Genomic DNA, 19,922 nt, shown 5'->3' with positions numbered 1-19,922 from the left:
TAAATGTACAGGATACTGGAAAGCTTCGATAACATATTTAACCTTAGCTGTTGTTTTTAAATATTTAACTTCATTATCAAATATGGTTAATTGTAAAGACCAAAGAAATAAGCTTCCCCTTAATTTTTTTTTTTTTTTTTTTTTTGTTAAGAATTATACATTTTTTGAAAGTTGTGATTTTTTTTATACTTTCATTATTGTGATCATCAAGAGAAAACATCCTTCTTTGACTTCATATCCCACGAAATTAATCTATTCTTGAGCAAGAAATTTTAGAAAATTTTAGCTTAATGTTTTCTTTCTCACAAATTTGGAAGATATACTTGCAATGATCATAATGTTCCTGTAATAAATTAGTAAATACCATTACATCATCAAAATAATAGCATGGCAATTTTAAAATTTATTTAAAATTATGCGAATAGTTCTATTGGATATTGCAGGTCACTTTTAAAGCCCAAAGATAGTGCTTGAAATTTGAGTAAACATTTAGTAGCTACAAAAGGAAATGACGGTTAATTTTGCTCATGTAAAAGTATGTGCCAATAGCCAGACACAAGGTCCAAGGATGAAAAACTTTAGCATTACTTAATTTGTCTAGATACTTATTTATTTTAGGAAGAGGTTCTCTGTCAAATTTCACCCTATTCCTTTCCCTTTTCGCAGAGAATTAATCTTACGATAGCTAATCAAGAAAAGACTTTGCTAGTTTCATCTCTTTTATATGCTAAAGTTACAGAATAATTACTAGTGGATTCTTTTACTAACACTGCATAAAACAATTTTTTAATCTGATTATCTATCTCAATTTCATAGGTAGCTAAAGGTCTATAAGCCTTTCGTGAAATCGGCAAATCAGCTTTAAAATTAATCCAGGGGACTCCAATAAGATTCTGCAAAAATCATACTTATTTATTAATCTATTAATTAATTAATTAATTTATTTATTTATTTTTTATTCAAAAACATGTGAATATTCTGAATCAAGAGTTAACACGGAGCAAGAGATGAATAGTAACAATAGATAGTAATAATAGATAACAAGAGATAAATAGTAATAGTTTGGAGGCAGCGTTTCTTAAACTTTCAGTATTCGAGGCCCAGTTTTCAATCATAATTTTCATTTCGCCCCCCCCAGATTACAATAAAAAGTATACAGCGATAATGTATATTGTGCATTTTGTAATCTATTTTTAAATTATTTTTAACTAACTGCCAAAAAAAAAAAAAAAAAAAAAAGAGTAAAAGCGAGCCAACATTGGCGAGAAACCACATCTGGCATTTTGCAAAGCGGGCAGTGAACAGACGAAGCGAATGAAAGCGGGGAAAATTTAAATATTATATTTGAAATGAAAGCCAAACAGGGAGATAACGTTAAAAGAATAATAAAGTAGGAAAATTCGTTAATGAAAGTTAACCTAGACGGGGTGAGCTAAATTTAGAAACTGGGAATATATTTTTTCGAATAATAAAAGAAATAAAACAGAAGTCTGGCTAAACAAAAGAGAAAAAAATAAATAATATTTGTGGAAGAGAATCCACACGTCCGATGCCGTCTCGAGCATGAGCAGATGTTTTCTCACAGGAAGAAGGAAAATGTTTGATAACGCAAGTTTCAATTCCAGCCAGTCTCATTCGAGTGGATCCTTCTATCGCTATCGAATATATCGTGAATGTGTATGTTATATATGTTTTCGTGTTAATTGCAATTCACCATATTAAATATTTACGGCAGCAGATTTATGCAGACTCGTGGATAAATTTTTTTAGCAGAAGTAAGCGAGCATTAGACGACAGTCAAGCATCAACAAGTACACAGACGAGCATGGTTCTGAAAATAAAATCAAGAAAATATTCTCAAGAATGCTTAAATTTTGGGTTTACCAGTACTGAAGTAAATGAAGAAGAAAGGCCCATGTGTATCATTTGCTCAAAATATTGGCCGCAGACAGCATGGAACCTAATAAACTTAAACGACATTTGGAAACGCTTCATAGTGAGTACGTCAACAAACCCAGAAAATTCTTCAAATTGAAACTAAAATCATATAAAAAGCAAAAATCATTTTTTAAAGAAATTTTGTCTGTGAATAAAAAAGCTTTTATTACATCTTACAAAGTTTCATATAAAATAGCTAGATGTAAAAAACCTCACACCATCGGTGAAGAGCTTATTTTACCAGCAGAAAGTGAGATTGTAGAAACTATGTTTGGAGATAATTTTTCAAAACAATTTCAGTCCGTACCGGTTTCAAATGATACTGTTGCTCGTCGAATTGGTGATATAGCTGAAGATGTACAGTATCAGCTTTTCTCGAAGTTGCGACAAATTGTTTTCAATACAGCTTGATGAAACAGCCGATAGTAATAAAGATGCTCATTTAATTGCCTATGTTCGATTTTGTGATTTATCAGTAGTAGAAGAACTACTTTTCTGCAAACCATAGAACTCAAAACAAAAGTCATCGCATTATTTACTATTTTAAATGATTTTATGAACTAGGCAAACATAGAATGGAAAAATTGCGTAGTAATATGCACCGATGGTGCTTGTTCAATGTCTGGAAGATTCCAAGAAATACAAGCACTTGTAAAACAAAAATCGCCTCAGTGCGTATGGACACATTGCATGATCCACAGAGAAGTTTTGGCTTCGAAAGAAATGAGTCCTAGTCTGAATATTGTGTTAACTACGGTTGTGTCCATAGTAAATTATATAAAAATGAGACCCCCTGAAATCGAGAATCTTTTACGCACTTTGCAAAGACATGGGTTCAGTACATTCAGCTTTACTATTTTATTGCGAGGCAAGATGGTCATCACGTGTGGAATGTTTGCAACGTGTTTATAAATTAAGAGAAGAAATCGCCATTTTCCTAGAAGAAGAAAACAGACCGGAGGCCAAGAATTTTCGCGATGGTTTATTTGTGATGAAATTGAGCTACTTGGTCGACATACCAAATAGCTCAATTTCAATAAACTTGAATCTTCACCTCCAAGGAACAAATACACATAAATTGGATACGAGTGGTAAAGTTTATTCTTTTTGTGGAAAAGTGGAATTGGGGAGCAAAAATTTTAAGCAAAGAAATCTGACAATGTTTGCAAATGTGGATGATTATACTAAAACTTACAAGGCTGAAGAAGAGCATGTAAAAGTTGCTTTTGTAACCACTGAAAATCATTTAGCCATGCTGGCAAAGAATTTTAAAATGTATTTTCTTGCTAACGACAAACTGATAGCAAGTTACGAGTGAGTTAGGAATCCATTTCATAAGATTCCTGAAGAACTCTCAATTGATGAGGAAGAAAAATTCACAGACCTCACGACAAGTGGCGAAACTAGAAGACAATTTAGTAACAAATCACTATTTGAATTTTGGGCAGGAGTAGAGGATGATTTTAATTGCACTAAAGACAAGGGCATTTCGCATTCTATTACCATTTTCAACATCCTTCCTTTGTGAAACTGAATTTTCTGCTGTGTCTACTTGGAGACAAAATATAAATCTCCGCAGAACTGAGAATGGCTATTTCTAATATTAAGCCTTCCTTTGAATAACTTTGCTCTGCAAGACAGGCCCCAGGATGTCACTAATAATTATTAAATTTGTTTTAATTTCGAAAGTTTTGATTAAGTAAGTTTTGATTTAGTAAGTTGTTTTACTTTAATAAGTTATTAAATATGTCGAAATGTATTTTGTTTTTTATGTGTATGTGGGCTTTACTTTCAGTCAGTTAATCAATCTTTTAAAATAATATTTTTTCGTGGATATTCTTGCGTCCCCTCTCTAGTGTGCTCGCCCCCCCCTAGGGGCGCACCCCACAGGTTGAGAATCGCTGCTCTGAGGTATTCACTACCTTATCCTGATTGTCACTAGTATTTTCTGCCAAATATAAAGACTTTTATTGTTGGTATGCATATTTGTAAAGATATTTTTTATTTCTCGAAATTTTATTTTCATTTCAACCTATAACTAATTTATATAAACTACAGTCTGGGATACTTGTGATCATATAGTATAAAGGATTTTTTATTGACATAGTTTTACTTTTTTGTTTATTTGGCCAATTTTCGAATAAATATCACAAATCTGTGTTAACTGGAATGTTCCATTAGCCTGTTTGACTCGAACTGGGCCCACATTTCCTCTCGGTTAATCAAGTTTCTTTCCAGTATCTGCAGATGTAATAGAACGTGCAGAATCTGTGTCAGTTACATTATGAAGTGAAGTGTGAGGATTAGATACATTGTCCAAGATAGCTAGACTTGGTAAAGATAAGATGTGTCCAGACACAAGTAATTGTCCATGTATTGGCCAGACACCTCAAAAGAAGGAATTTATCTTATTTCGGGATTTTATGAAGAGCTCCTGTGCTTGGAGATGCCAAATTCGCTATTATGGTGTGCTTGGAGATGCCAAATTCGCTATTATGGGAAGAAAGTGGGGTTTTCGAAAGAGGCATATTTGAGCTTATTGACAGATATTTATAATACCTTGTGTGAAAATTCAACTGGGAGAAGATGGAAATCACTTCCGGAAATAGAGGTTATGATTTTGATTAAATCTTTAATTACTAAAATTGTTTGGATGCGGCCTCTATAAATTTTGATAGCTTGTCCGAAATAGTTTTGGGCTCGAGCTACATGGCAGCTTGAAATATATTATTAAAATTTTGTTTAGATAAAACGGACGTTTACTGTCTTGCTCTGATTAAGATTTCATTACCCATTTCCAAGTTGGTTTCAGAAGATTAGATGTTACTGTTCATCATTCTGTAGGGGTATATATTTATATATACATAATGATATTTCATAATCTAATTTTAATCATAAATAATGTCCTACTTTTCCTCGTAAATTAGCTCATCTTACTTTTAAAATAAAGTAACATGGCTAAATTTTTTCTTACTTACTGATCCAAATCCCACATTTTTTAATTACTAACGTTGCTATGATTCATTTTGATTAAATGAAAAAGAAAAGAGAGAACACGCGTTTCTAATATGTTTAGTATCAGAATACTTATGAATATACAATACTTTTCGGTATTCCATTGTCTATGAAGATATATGAATTGTTTCAGTTGCTGACACTAGAACAAGCAACGTATAATTTTCCATGTGAAAAGTTCCGTCCATGTCCAAATTGAAATTAGACATTCTAAGGGCTAGCTAGCCTTGTGTTTTCTTTTATATGGCGACAGCAAATGCCAACAGAATTTTTAGTTGCGATCTCTTCAATTGAAATGGCACATCAGCTTAAACCATAAGCGGGGAGTAAAGACATCTTCATCTTTGAAACGTCCCATCAAGATTATTGTTTCAACGATGTCGCTCATTAATATTTTTACTGTAAACCGCCTGCCTTGCAAAGCCGATTTGTTGGTAGATGTTTCGCAATATGATAATTGGCACCCCAATTTGCAATTGTAAAATATCTGGTAGCATTCTTGACAAATCGAGTATGAATCCATAAAAATTCGGTTGAATAATTAACCGCTTCACCTGCTTCCTCAACAGTGTCGACGTACTTGAATTTGACTACCTTGCTTTGAAAGTTAGACTGAATAATACTGTTAAGTTCGTAGGCGTCTTTGTTCCTGGCCACAGGAACAGCTCGTGGTTAACCGTGTGGTTTGAATACTGGGAAATACCTTTTTGAATCAGTCTTCTTTTGATGTCACAAATTTCAGAATTTATAAAGCAATGAAATTTCGTCTCAATTCGTCTAATCATATCAACTGGCACTTTTTGTTTCTTAATTTCCAGCAACTCATATGAGAACACTTCAGCTGATCGATCCCATAGCAGTTGGATACGCATATTTGTAGTTAATTTCGACACAAATGAGAGTATTTCTGACTAGCATTTATTTCGTCTGCTGGTGTCGATCGAAGAATTTGCAGTTAAGGATTGCTTAAATTTAACTTTTAAGGACTTTTGTCAATTGATCATTTTTGCAATGAAGAACAAGAACTCTAGGTTGTCTCCGAGTATAATAATCGCCGCAATTGCCACTTCGTCCATAATTGAAGCATTGAATCTTAGCACATGTTCCTCAGCTGCTGTTTTGTCCATATAACAAACTTGTGTGTATGAAATGGAATCGTTTCAATAAACGCACTAAACAGGCCTTTTTTTTTAAAAGAAGCTCTTGTATTTGGAGAAAGGGAGATCTTTTTATGTTCATAGAAATTCTGCATTGTGCATTCGATTCATTATTGCCATCACCGATGAAATATATTTTTAGGAATTTATGTTGATCGTCTGTGAACTCATCAGGGAACTGGTTTTTCTATATATTTGTTCCATCACTTTAAAAGTAGGTATAAGTTTAGCTGTTGCGAGCTCTGCTCCGAACGACGTCATTTAGAAATATGCGTTATATTCCCTGGTGGTAGATAGGAAATACGTTCATTCTGTGCTATATCCGACAAGCAAAGCTTTTAACAACTCTAGCTTTTCTCTATGTTCAGGCAGTTTAATTTTTAATAATTTTATAATAATTCTGACGAAGCAACACATTTCTTTCGTTTCTCCCTTACATTTTAGAGCCATGCAATTAAAGCACATTTCAGCCTCAGTGCCGATGTGAACATACCGGTTCAAACTGTAATCATCAACTGGATTGTATCGTGATGCACGAAAGCTTGTTTGATGATGGTCTACTGCTTCTCTCTGTCGCTTTCAGCCACTCTTAGAATGCCACGTTTATTCTGTTGAGAATGAAACAGATCTGAAGTTGCAACACAAGATCGCAGCGCTCTCAACCGTGCAAGTCGCGCTGTTATTACCTTGTTACGTATTTAAGCTATTTGACTTTTTCGATCGTTCCCTCATATCCATTCTTTCCCAATTTGATTTGCAATAACTCGCCACACTGCTTCAGTTCCACGAGTACAACGATCTAAGTTTGATTTTCTAAGAAGCATAACTTTGATGAACTAAAGCAGATTGATTGCACTGAAAAAAAAAGTTATTTAAAAAAGCATAGAAAAATTGTAACACTTTAAAAGGTGCTAAAAATACGAATTAAGAAACCAAAAAAGTGAAATATGTCAAATCAAATGGAGATCAATTGACACAACTCAATTCCAACGGAATGAAAAATGAAAATTTTCAATCGCAAAGAAATCACTCCGAAGAGGTCAATTTCCCGATATAATTTGAATCCAAATGAAAATCATCGATACAGTTTAATTTCATCACTAGTTGCACTGAGAAGTAAGAAAAATAGTTGAGAAAGAAAAAGGAATAGAAAACAATGAAAAAAGAAAAACTTTATTCACTAAATGAACGCTATGGTAAATAACACAGCTCCACTTCAACGCAATATTGCAGGAGATAATTAAAAAAATGAAAATAAGTCGAAATTTATGAAGATTCAATTTGACAATGCAATCGGAAACATTGAAATGGAATCTTAAATCAGAAACATTGCCGTCATTTTACCTGTCACAGGTATGACATCTATACAAATAGTATATAAAAACATACGCATGCTAGAATGCAACATTTATGGCAAAATTTCAAAAGTGTAAGGTTTTTCATTGGTGAAGAACTTTCGAAGATTTAAGATTTTGAATAAATGAACATTTATAATTTTATTGATATAAATTTCCAACAATGTGCTCTCAAAAGTGAATGACTAATACTGTTCTTAAAATTTAAGTTGCAGAATAAAAATCCCTAACGCCTGCAGCATTCCTTCCAGAGATATCAAAGATTCCTTCTCTAAATCCACACTTGTCAAAGAAATCCGTATAAGAATTTCCAAGTAAAAGCACTGATTGGAAAGGTTTTTAACACTTTTTGCTTTAATTAACACTTTTCTCTTATTTTCCGACATTTCGATAAATCTCTGCTTATGTTATTTATGTTTTCAAAGAATTTCTCATTTCTTTTCGTTTTGGCATTTATTTTGGTAAAAAAATAACAATACTGCTATAGTAATGATGTTAATTGCTTAGATTTTATTATCATTTCACTTACTAACTTGATTTTATTATCATTACTTACTTGATTTTATTATCATTACTTACTTGATTTTATTATCATTACTTACTTGATTTTATTATCATTTTACTTACCGGAGCTTAGAAATTTCATTTCACTAATATTATTGCACTAGCTCTTTTCGTTTAAAAATATACATAAAAGATACAGTGAATGAAATGTGTCGTTACATAACATTTATTGTCTTAATTACAAAAAAATATATTCATATAGGCGTAGATCATTCATAGTAGCAGACTCACAAGGAATGGGCAAGGAAACGATATTTCTTCATTTCAGACAAAAATGAAGAGCGTTACACGATAGGCAACCCTTCATGGTGCATTTAGAAGTCATAAGAGTGCGTATGAAATGACAATTTTTAAAACCAGTTCTGTGGTTAGGATTTTCAAACTTCTCATAAACAACGAAAAGTAAAGCAGTGTTTCGGTCATGTCTCTCAAAATTAGAATTGTGCCTTTCGGTCTTAGGGGCGAACAGCCTAAAGAAGGAGCCTTGTGACAAAAATCAAACCATGAAATAGGTAAAGAAAATTTCACATGTATTTTTATTGTTAGAATGGCCGATATGTTTGAAATTCGAGTTCCATCGGATGGCAAATATTCGGAGAGGTTTATGGATGCGGATTGGAATGTGATGATACTGAAACAGAACGATATTGAAGGAGGAATTTTAATGTATGACTTTTATACTAAAATCAGTGATTATTCAGTAGTCTCCGAGAGAGTATGTCAAAGCGCAGGCCATCTCTATATTCTGGAGTATATATGTGAAAGCAATATCTCAAAGCCAGATAGGTCACGCTGTTTTTCTCTGTGAACTGATTTTATGGTTGGATGAAAATCTTATCTTTCTACCCTGGACAGTTTCATAGAAAAAATATATTGAAAAATGATAATAATGTAAACTTGCTATATAACTCACCTTGTGTAAATTCATTTAGCATTGACAAACAAAATAATGTAACAAATTCTGTTGGAAGAAATATTTGAAACTTAATACTTTACTTCACACTTTAAATGTGCTGTTGTCACTTTTGACGATGCTTGTTCATGACATAAATCAAGAGAAAGCATTATGAAAAATGAATTATTTGAATAGGACTGATTTTTTTCCCTTTCATTTTTTTCATGCTATGTATGATAAGGTATGGTCACTTGTAGTATGTATAAAAAGGTATGTATGATGAAACATTTCAATCGAATGATTGAAAAGTCTCCTCTCTATTACAGAAAAATGTGGAGATTTAACTCGATGAATGAGTTTATTCATTGGAACAAACTTGTTTCATTGATTCGTTACAATTGACTCCAATTTTTTGAAAATGCGAAAGTAAATAACAAAGCTACACGGGTGTGCCATTTTTTCATCCATGTATTTGGAGTGACCAAATCTAAACTTTCAAAATTATCATTGAAACATTTTAATAAAAAAAATGTAAATATCACATTTGAAATCGTTTTCGATCAAAAAATGATAACGTACATCTAAGAAACTATATGCTACTACACAGAATATCGAAAATATTTAAATTTAGAATGTAATTCTTTTCAAATAAATCAGTGCTTTTATTCAAATGATTCACTTCAGAAAAATGGAATCGGTGTTAGGATATATTTCGTAATATTCAATAATTTAACTTCACTTATATTATTGTAACAATTTGAATCAACTTACGTGATTTTTCTGTACGTACCATTCATTTGGGGGGGGGGGGTCATGATTATACTTATTCAGTGTTGGTTTGTTGTTTTCATTTTATTTAAAGCTAATCAAAAATTTCTAGCTCTTGCTAATACCTCTGCCCTTATTTCATGGAACTTAAGAATATAATTTCATATTAAAATATCAGTTAAAAGATTTTATCTAACAATACGGCGGAATTATTTTTAGCACTTCGTAAATGGATTTATCAAAAAAAAAAAAAAAAAAAAAAAAAAAAAAAACGGGAAAATGACAGAAATGTCATCAAGGCACATGTCCTTGGAAGTGGAAATCAAAAGTGAAAACAAATATTATTAATATTATATTATTACAAATATTATTAAATATTATTAAGCCTCTTCTTTGCAAAATTGCCCTGAGTATTTATAGAACGGTGAATAACTATAAGAACGGTGAATCCGCGACTAAAGCATTGCGACAGTTACGGACGGTGAAAAGAATTAAGGCGAAGAAAAATCCAATTTCATTGAATGGGATTTTGAATGTAGTTCGCCGTTTTGAGGAAACGGGAAGATTAGAGGATCGTCCACGAAGTGGCAGACCAACCGTCAGCACTGACCGCGTCCCTATTGTTCAAAGGGTCATGAGAGATGTGGCATCCGAGACTTCAACGGGGAGTTCCAATGCACGTGAAGCTGGTAAAGTAACAGGAATTCCGGAAAGGTCGATCCGACGCATTCTGCACGAAATCTTGAAACTGCATCCGTACAAGATAGAGGCATTTCACCAGTTGTTGCCGGCAGATTGCGAGAAAAGACAAGCCTTTGCAACATGGGGGCTCACACAAATGGAGCGTGACCCACAATGGTTACTGAACATCATGTGGAAAGATGAAGCCCACTTTTCATTGCATGGTGACGTCAATACACAAAACAGTCGTATCTAGGCAGCATCAAACCCTCGTGCGTACACGGCCAAACCACTACATTCTCCACATGTGATTGTTTGGTGCAGTTTCACTGTGTCCTTCATTCTCGACCCTTTCTTTTTTGAAGAGCGTTGTCCTGTATCCGGTTGGAAAACCTGTTCCGTCACTGCAGAAGACTGTCTTAGGCTTTTGCGAGATCACGTTATGCCTGCTTTGCAGGAAAAACGTGCGTTATCTTCCGTCATCTTCATTCAGGATGGTGCCCCGCCCCACGTTGCTAGTTCCGTTCAGACGTTCCTCCTAGACACATTCACTGAGGATAGAGTGATAAGCATAGGATGTAAGAATGAGTGGCTCTCACGATCACCAGGTCTTTCTCCAGCGGACTTTTGGTTGTGGGGATACCTGAAGTCTCGTGTCTACCGGGGCTCTCCTGCCACTTTGATGGAACTGAAAGGTGCCATTCAATTGGCCATTAGTGGCATTGATGCCGACATGTTACACGCAGCTGTAATAGCGTAGTTACGCGCCTCACTTGCTTAATACCTTGTGGTGGCGGTCATGTTAAGCATCTTTTGCTTTAAAATAAAATGTACTATAATGTTACTGTGCTCTGTTTAACTGATTTGCATAAACCATCTCGATATGACCGTGTGAGAGCCATCTATCGGTCATTTTTAAATACATTTTTTAATGGAAAAACGATATCCAAAGGCTGTCTGAACATATTCCCGCAAACCGCAATTTTTTTAGAGCATTACTTTTTTTATTATGATTTTTTGAAGTTTGCACGAATTTACGCCACACCCAGCATATTATAATATGTGTGTAAATATTTATAAACACGAATTTTAAATATAATTTTTAAATCACACCGATTAATTTAATATAAATTTCAAAATGAAAAAATGAAACAAGCCGAATTTAAATTTCAACATCGAAAACTAAAGATATATATATATATATATATATATATATATATATATATATATATATATATATATATATATATATATATATATATGTAATGATATTTTAATATCTAATTTAATCCAAATTAATTTCTTTTAATTTCTTAAATTTTTGCCTAAATCGGCCCATGTTAGTGTCAGTCTAAAATATTCTCTTATTTCCTGGTCTCATTCCAATTTTAATTCAACTGAAGCTGTGTAAAAATGACTGCGCCATCAGTTCTCTTGCCAAGGTGAACACGAGTGTTGAATTGACACGTGGCCGGAAATCCCATGTTCTATAAGACTAGTGATCATTTGTTTCGCTCCTTCCTTACTTCTACTTTTGTGCCGCGCTGTTGTGGACGTGTTCTGTCCGCGTAAATAAATTTTTGCTTGTTTGTCAATAAATTGGCTTCCCGGGATACCTTAAAATGAATTTTAAAAGGTAAAATGTCTCTTCAATGTCTTCCAACCTACATTCTGCTTTAAACAAAATAAGGCTTACATATATATATATTATTGAAAAGACTTTTCTTACATTTTCAGGCGGTATAACAAATATTTATGTGTAATTATGTGTAAATTTTACCAAGACAAGTGAAATGACACTTCATTTTCGAATTAGTTAAACCTCACCTAAAAGTTTTGAAAAATCGCTTTGAGTTACAAGTTCCTACAATCCAAAACGCATTTCAGCCGTACAAAGATCATAGGTATATAAATTTTCACTTTTAGTATTGTTAATGAAAAGTGCATGTCGTATATTAAACGAGGACGGGTTCATAATAATATATCAATAAAAAATATTAATTTTTCAATAGTCTAAAAAAAAATGTAATGAAGTTATGTTGAACCTGCTCGTCAATTGTCAGATTTATCACTATTTGAAGCCACTTTAAAAAGAGTTTGAATGAGAAGTTCTAACAGTTATTTCTGTGAAAGTTTTGAATTGCGCTTGTATTCTCGGCGGCCACTCTGAAAGAATCATGCATTTCGATTTATCGGTCATCACGTTTTAAAATATAATTTCAGATGTGTTTGTAGACTTTTTTGTTAACAATTGATTTTATAATTGCTTGATTATTTAACTCTCGAGCATAGTTTCATTAATGTTGAAGAAATTAAATGTACTGATTGACTGACAGGCATATTACTCAACAATGTTTTTTTTTATTACGATTATTTAATTCCAACTTTCCTCCTCAATAATGCTTAGTAGGAGCAGGAGGGGGGAAAATACGAGGACTGTGCTTTTGAAAAAATTGTTGGTGTTATTTTGGTGTTTGTCCTGTAGGTCATTTTAAATAGATTTGCTCCTAATGAAAAGATGCATGTTGGGTTTTTTGTGTCCAAATACATTAGTACATTATGCGCTTATACGACTAAGGTTGTAAATTTAATGGTGAATAAGAGAACTAATTAAATAAAAGAATTTAGCAATTTGAAATAAGGCATATCTTATGTTAGAAAAACGTCTTAACCTATCATGCGACGAAACAATGGTTACATTCCACTCGGGGAAGTAGCTGAGTGGACGTTCATTGAGAGTATTCAAGATATCTGTTCATCTTATTTCATTCTTTATTAGTTAGAATTGTTTGGAAACAGTAAATCAGTTTTAAAGTTTAAAACATTCAACCTCCCCTTCCCGCCAACCCAACAAGACCCAATTGCAATGAAAGATTATAATTAGAGTTTGGAGTGGCGTGGAACTAAAAAATAATCCCTCAAATGGTTTGTCGGGATGTTGGAATAAAATAATCAGCAAAACGTAAATAAAAAGAAGGCAGTGTGTTGAGTATTTGCAAGTAATGAATGTTCTTCTGCATACAACATCTGATATCAGAATGAGAATCGGGACAATTTTGTTTGTCGTCTTCGTCAATGAATCATGCAATCATTTTAAATTTACAGATTCTTTAAAAAGTTACATTTGTCGCCTGTTTCGTGCAAGTTAGTTTCTCTAAATGAAAAAAAAAAAATATGCATATTCCAGAATCTGTGTATCTTGGTTTTTATTTTATTCGTGAAAATAATAAAGGAAAACTTCGTTTTGAGAAAACGCAGATTTTCTAGAAGAAAATAGAGTCATAAGTGCCATTTATATATAATATTATAAAATGGTTGTAAATATTAACCATTTATATCAACCCTTTTCCAAATACTCTAGCTAGAAAGAGTGCACTTCATACTGTGCCGTTCCATTCAAGCAAATGAAAGCTATATTTCTTTAGAAAACCCTTTCCTTCGGCTCGTGAATCCTTCAGTTGTAGGATAAGTTGAATTTTAAACAAAAAATACAACGTATTGTAACATATTACAATTCACAAGTGGGGTTTTAGATTTCGGTTTGGTTTTTTGGCACCAGAGCCATCCTTGGCCATACTGCTCCAAACAAATGGTTTGACATCTGGCCATATAAAAATAGATTTATAAGCAATATTAAAACACTGTGAATATGTGTACAACAGTGACTTTATAAAATTTAATATTTAGTGAATAAAATATGTGCAATGATTTGGAAATACGAATTGCATGCTGCAATGCAAGAAATAATGAACGAGGTTAAAAAGTATTAAATGCGTATTTAAAAAAACTAACAGCCTTTAAAAAGTTAAAAAATATTTGGGTGGTGTTTCTCACACACCAAGTCAAGCAAGATGACTTGAAGACAAATGAAAGAAGTTCTGGCGATAAGAATTAAATGATGAACACTCAACTAAAATATGCTTCACATTATTATTGGTGTGACATGTTGGACAAATAGGTGCTTTCTCACCGAAAAGGAGAAGTGAGGATCATTGGCTATCTGTCATTTCAAACAGGCATTTTTTTAAAGATTTCTGAAATAAAAATGTCATGCGTAACTGTATACATATTGAAAAAAAAGAAACATTTTCAAACATTTCCGAAGGCAACACCCTTTTTTTTCTTAATAATCTTCGTTAACCCATCTTAAAAAATAATATAATATATTGATTTAAACTTATTTTGTCTTAAAAAAATAAAGTATTCCATATATTAGTACGCAAACTGGGATAACCTGTGTGGTAGGTCGTAGGATTCGCGTTATGTTGCGAATTCGAACCCCGTCCGCCCCGTAAAAAGAGTTGTGACGTGTATGTAGCTAAGTCATACTCTTGGCCCTAGATGGCGCTACAAGAAAAACAAGATACGTACCCTCGGCTTAAAATCACTGACTTCTAAAGTCAATGAGCTTATCTATGACAAGTGCCATTAGAAACGACAACAATAGCATGTATTAGTACGTACATTTATTATTAAAAAATAATTTTCTAAAAAAATTCAGAATTAGAGTTTTAAAAGTTTTAATCGGTGACACACTTAAATTTGGACAGAAGTCAAAGTACAAAACTCATTTATGTAAGCAAGCAAAATTTTAGTTTTTCCATTCCAATAAGTTTTCTGCATTGTTCCTAAAATGATGCATTTTTCACAAATTTCAATATATATATATATATATATATATATATATATATATATATATATATATATATATATATATATATATATATATATATATATATATATATATATATATATATATATATATATATATAATCTGCTGCCACAATCTTTTATTAATAGACTATGCATTTAAATGTGGAGGATAATCCTTGTCCATATAGGAAACTGGAATTTTTACTTGTCTGCTCCTCACAGAATGTCATTTACAGAATATAAGAAGTCAAAAAAAGGGGGAATTTTATTTTCGAACAAATAATTTATAAAATTTTTAATCATTAATTTTACAGGCATACTTTGCCAAATTATTTTTCTTTATAATTAAATGCCTAACTTAACTCCGTATTTCGTAACAAGAAAAAGGATCATTTGTGTTTGTTCAATGCTTGTTCATGTGCTCAATATTTCTCACAAATGCTTCACATTTCATAGGATTTACCTGTCATAATTGTAATTATTATAATATCGCATACGATGAAAAAATTCAGGTATGAAGCATTATTAGATAAATTATTCAGTAATAATTTTTTGATCCAAATTATACTTTACATTTATTCCCTGTATATGCGAAAACACACAAATTTAAGCACAAATTTTTGCGTATTAAACCTGTCCTAAGTGTTTAATATGAGTGTTAGCAGTTTAAGATTATCATTTGTCTTTACCGGTCACCGGTCACAGTACAACCCTTCCTTAAGGAAGTACATTCCGCCATCGATGGGAGGAGCTACACCCCCACCTTTTCGTGTCCTACAAGGGTGGCGAGGAACCAACCACCATGCCGGAAGATTCTCATTCTCAATTACGAGGTGGGACTCTTTTAGTGGTTGAAAGTGATATGTTCATCTACAAAGCGGCTGAGTGAATAAATTTTTTGTCCACTTTCATTAAGGAGATCAAAAATTTATTTCGAAAAATATCTTCCTTGAATAATTTTCAATTCTGGTGGCAGCAGAGCTTTATGAACCATTTAATTTTATTGAATTCCGTTTGATGTTATTAATAAATCGCATAACATATGATTCGATACATTTTCAGCAGTATGCTGAAATCTGGAAGTTTCTACATCTTAAAAAGAAATTTGAAAGTTTGCGATTTGCTGCGATCTCTTTTCGCTCGCAACATTCTCCTCATCAAAAACGTTCATTAGACGTAAGAATATCATTTAAGGCATTCATATTCTAAGTTCAAGGAGGTCTGACGTCATTAAAAAATCCTACAACTTGTAGTTTTATTAGGTTTTATTACTTCTTGATGCGTCTATTTTGACACCACTTAAAATTCATACATTGTAATCGTAGTACTAGGTTGAAATTCACATATTGACACTTGTAATACTATGTTTCAGTATTGCAATTTTCTTGGAAAATTTTTTTAAATGTATCAAGATGTAAATGCAGTTTATAACTACGTATTTTATAGCGGTAATAAAATTTAAATTCATTTCATTTCTTCATCACATTTTTTTCAGTTTCGTGCTTTTGCCAGTGTTCAAATTATGATTAAAACTATTCATTTCTTTGTATGCAGTGATAGTGTGGTAGTCATTAAAATCTATCCGTGACATTTTATTCATAAGAACAGATAAAACGTTGAAATATTGTATTTACTTTCCTAAAAAGCTTTGTTTCTACACTGCACTAGTGCACAATGAATTCAATTTTTACATTTTTTATGAATACGATTGTTTGCATTCAAATTGGACAGATAATATTATTCAAAATGCAATTAAGATATACTTACAGAGGGACTGGATGACTCCATCATCCTTTTTCCTACTGCGTCAATATTTAAATGACTGCATCCGTCTAGTGTATGAATTTAGGGAAAGTGTAGAGTGATATCGTTTCGACAATCATTATCTTATTCAGTATTAGTAAGCAAGAACAGTTCAATCATCTACTTTTGAAACAAATCAGTGAAATGTGCCATGCAATCGAGTTTAATTTCCGCTTCTTTTTTTATTTCATCATCTTTTTAAATATTCGAATAAACTTTATCTGAAAATTCAAGGTCACCACGAAAATATGTTTGAACCGCATATTCTAAATAACACTTAATAAAGTTTCATAATAGAACAGATCTAGATAACATAGATAATCAAGTTATCTCATGGATCGTTTAAAGGCTCAGAATATATTATATTAAATATGGTGCTTTTTTACATCCATTTTGCTCTGTTTAAGTATTCTATTTTATTAAATTAACTAGCCGCCTTTGGCGACCAGCCAGTTCACCATTGTCAATGCTTGCTACAATTTTCATTTAAATATCTTAATAGCTTCACTTAATAGATTGGTCACTTAATAACTTCTTCATTAAAATATTTTAAGATACAAATTTTGATAGAAATATAATTCACTTCTACTACTATGGCGGCCTTAAGAGCCTGTTCATTGTACTATGTATCTCTCCTAAATTTTCTATCAACCTCCGTAAAATTTAAATTTTAAATTAAAGAGGAAATGACTAAACTGCAATTAATATAAAAAAAAAACATTTTTTTTTTTTTTTACCGAAACCAAGCATGTTTTTTTAAATGTGAGTTTTGAATCAGAGTCTCTTGGTGTCGAAGTCTTATGCGCACGCACTGTAGAATAATTTTCATAATCTATGCAATATCTCAAATAATTATTCAACAAAGATTTCTCTGATTCATCATAAAATTCAGTTTTTAGTTTTTGTTTCAAAAGGATTTAAATGACGTCAATAATAATATTCGATTTTTTCGCTCTATAAATTATGAAATCTAAAATTTATACAATTCTTTCGTCTTAAGGAATCATATTCTGCAAAATGTTCTTGACGCTCCAACTTCTACAGAAATGAATAAACATTTTCTATCTTCTGCCATCAAATCTGACCGATTTATGAAGTTTTGAATATTACAATTTTAGAACAATCAACATTTTCATAATCTTAAGACAATCAGCCATGAGAAACCCTGCGAGCTGATTGGCGTATCTTCTTTGAGATGGTCCATGAAATGGTTTAAAATGATCCATTTTTTTATAGAATATTAATATTCAGATTTTTTTTTTAATTAGTAAGTTTTAATGATTTATTTAGTGGATTCGAGTGCAATTCTTTTTATTTAAAATATTAGTGCCTGAAGAACGTTAAATATGATTCACAGTGTAGAGGATCTATATAAAAAAAATTTTTAATTCCTTAATTCGTCAGAACGTTTCTTGAATCAAGTGGTATAAAAAAATATTATTTATTTCAATTAAACGATTTTGTTAGCAGATGCATTCCTATTACCAAAAGATAACTAATTAGCTGTTGAACCTCGTTTTAGAGTGGATACCCTGTATGTATAAAATCATGTATGCCTTAAATAAAACCGACTTATTAAATTAATAATATTGAAGTTGGAAGATTATAGAAAACATTTCCTTGCATTTACTTGTTTAGAAAATATCATACTTCATATTTATTTCATTTCATACAGAAACGTGCTGAAAATGACACTTTTCTAGATTTCATTTACAATAACAGTTAACTTATTTTTTATTTTGAGCTTTCTTCAATATGATAGCAACACGTTGATAAAAGTTAATTTTTTTTCCATTCTCGCCTAATGCACTCGCGCAGGTAAAATTTTATTTTATGCAAAATAAATTGTTGGTTAATAAGGTTAAAATATTTTTAATTTATTAAAAATATAAACTTGATTTATAAATTAAAACATTAGTATCTTTGAAAAGGTCATTTTTTAAACTTTAAGATCACATAAAAACCATTTCTCTGTTGTAATACTTTCGAAAGTTATAATGGAAAGATGTTGACAAAAGTTCACTTCAATTTTAATTCATTAAATTTTTTTTTAAAATCACCTCGAGGTTCGCGTTTACTCACTTCAAAGTATATATGTGCCAAGTTTTGTAGCTATAAGCCGAACGGTCTGGCCTGCAGAGCAACAAAACGCACACGCATTCATCTTTATTATAAGAAAAGATTTTAAATCATAAATGAGTAAGTACGATCTTCCCCAACGTTTCTCGCATCATTTCTCTAATATAAGTTTATCATCCCCCCCCCCCTCTCCCAATATCGGTTAAAATTGTGTACCTTGAGGGCCGAGAATACTCAGACTTTCCATTTCGGAAAACATATAAGAATGGTGCGCTTCGAACATGTTAAAGAAAATCTGTATTTATGCATTCTAATTGCATGGCACTAGCGAAGAGCAGTTACGAAATATCCATTTTGCCATGAGCCTGTCGTCTTTACAGAATCTACTGTGCGATGGAATGCGGTTCATACATAAAATGTGGAATATTCATTTTCGACGCCTATGATCCAATCTACTAAAACTAAAATGTGGCATGGAACGATCCTTCTAGTCGGCAGATCCCAATGACTCAAATGTTTTTTTTTTATTATTATTATTATTTCCTTTACATGCCTCCGGATTCACAGACGGACAGAGAGTCCAGCATCTGGGTGGAAACTTGAAAGAAATATAAAACTGCGAATTCAATTTCATTTACTACATTTGTAACGTTATTGACTCTTTCCATTCAATGCATGCCAAAGATAGATGGACCAACATACGGTCCATTCCCTGACCTATTCGTTTTCAAATCTTATATAGATCTAAGCCTGCGTATCCCATTCCATCAGGCTACTTCTTCGCATTTCGATGCTATCATGTTCACTTGCCTTCTTACAGGCAGACTCCTCCTGAATGGATTGAGTTAACATGTCATAAAAATCTACGCCTTTTCTGAAAAGTCCATATACCACATTTTATCCGGCTACTTATGAAAACATTTTCGAGTCCTCGTGTTTGTAGTCTTACGGACTACATGTATTTTACAGTCTTATCACAGCATCAGACATTTTTTTTAAAATTATGTCTGTCTT

Source organism: Argiope bruennichi, chromosome 3 (assembly GCF_947563725.1).
Source record: "Argiope bruennichi chromosome 3, qqArgBrue1.1, whole genome shotgun sequence".
NCBI lineage: Eukaryota > Metazoa > Arthropoda > Arachnida > Araneae > Araneidae > Argiope > Argiope bruennichi.
The sequence above is the reverse complement of the archived record's forward strand: the minus strand, read 5'-3'. Positions refer to the sequence as shown.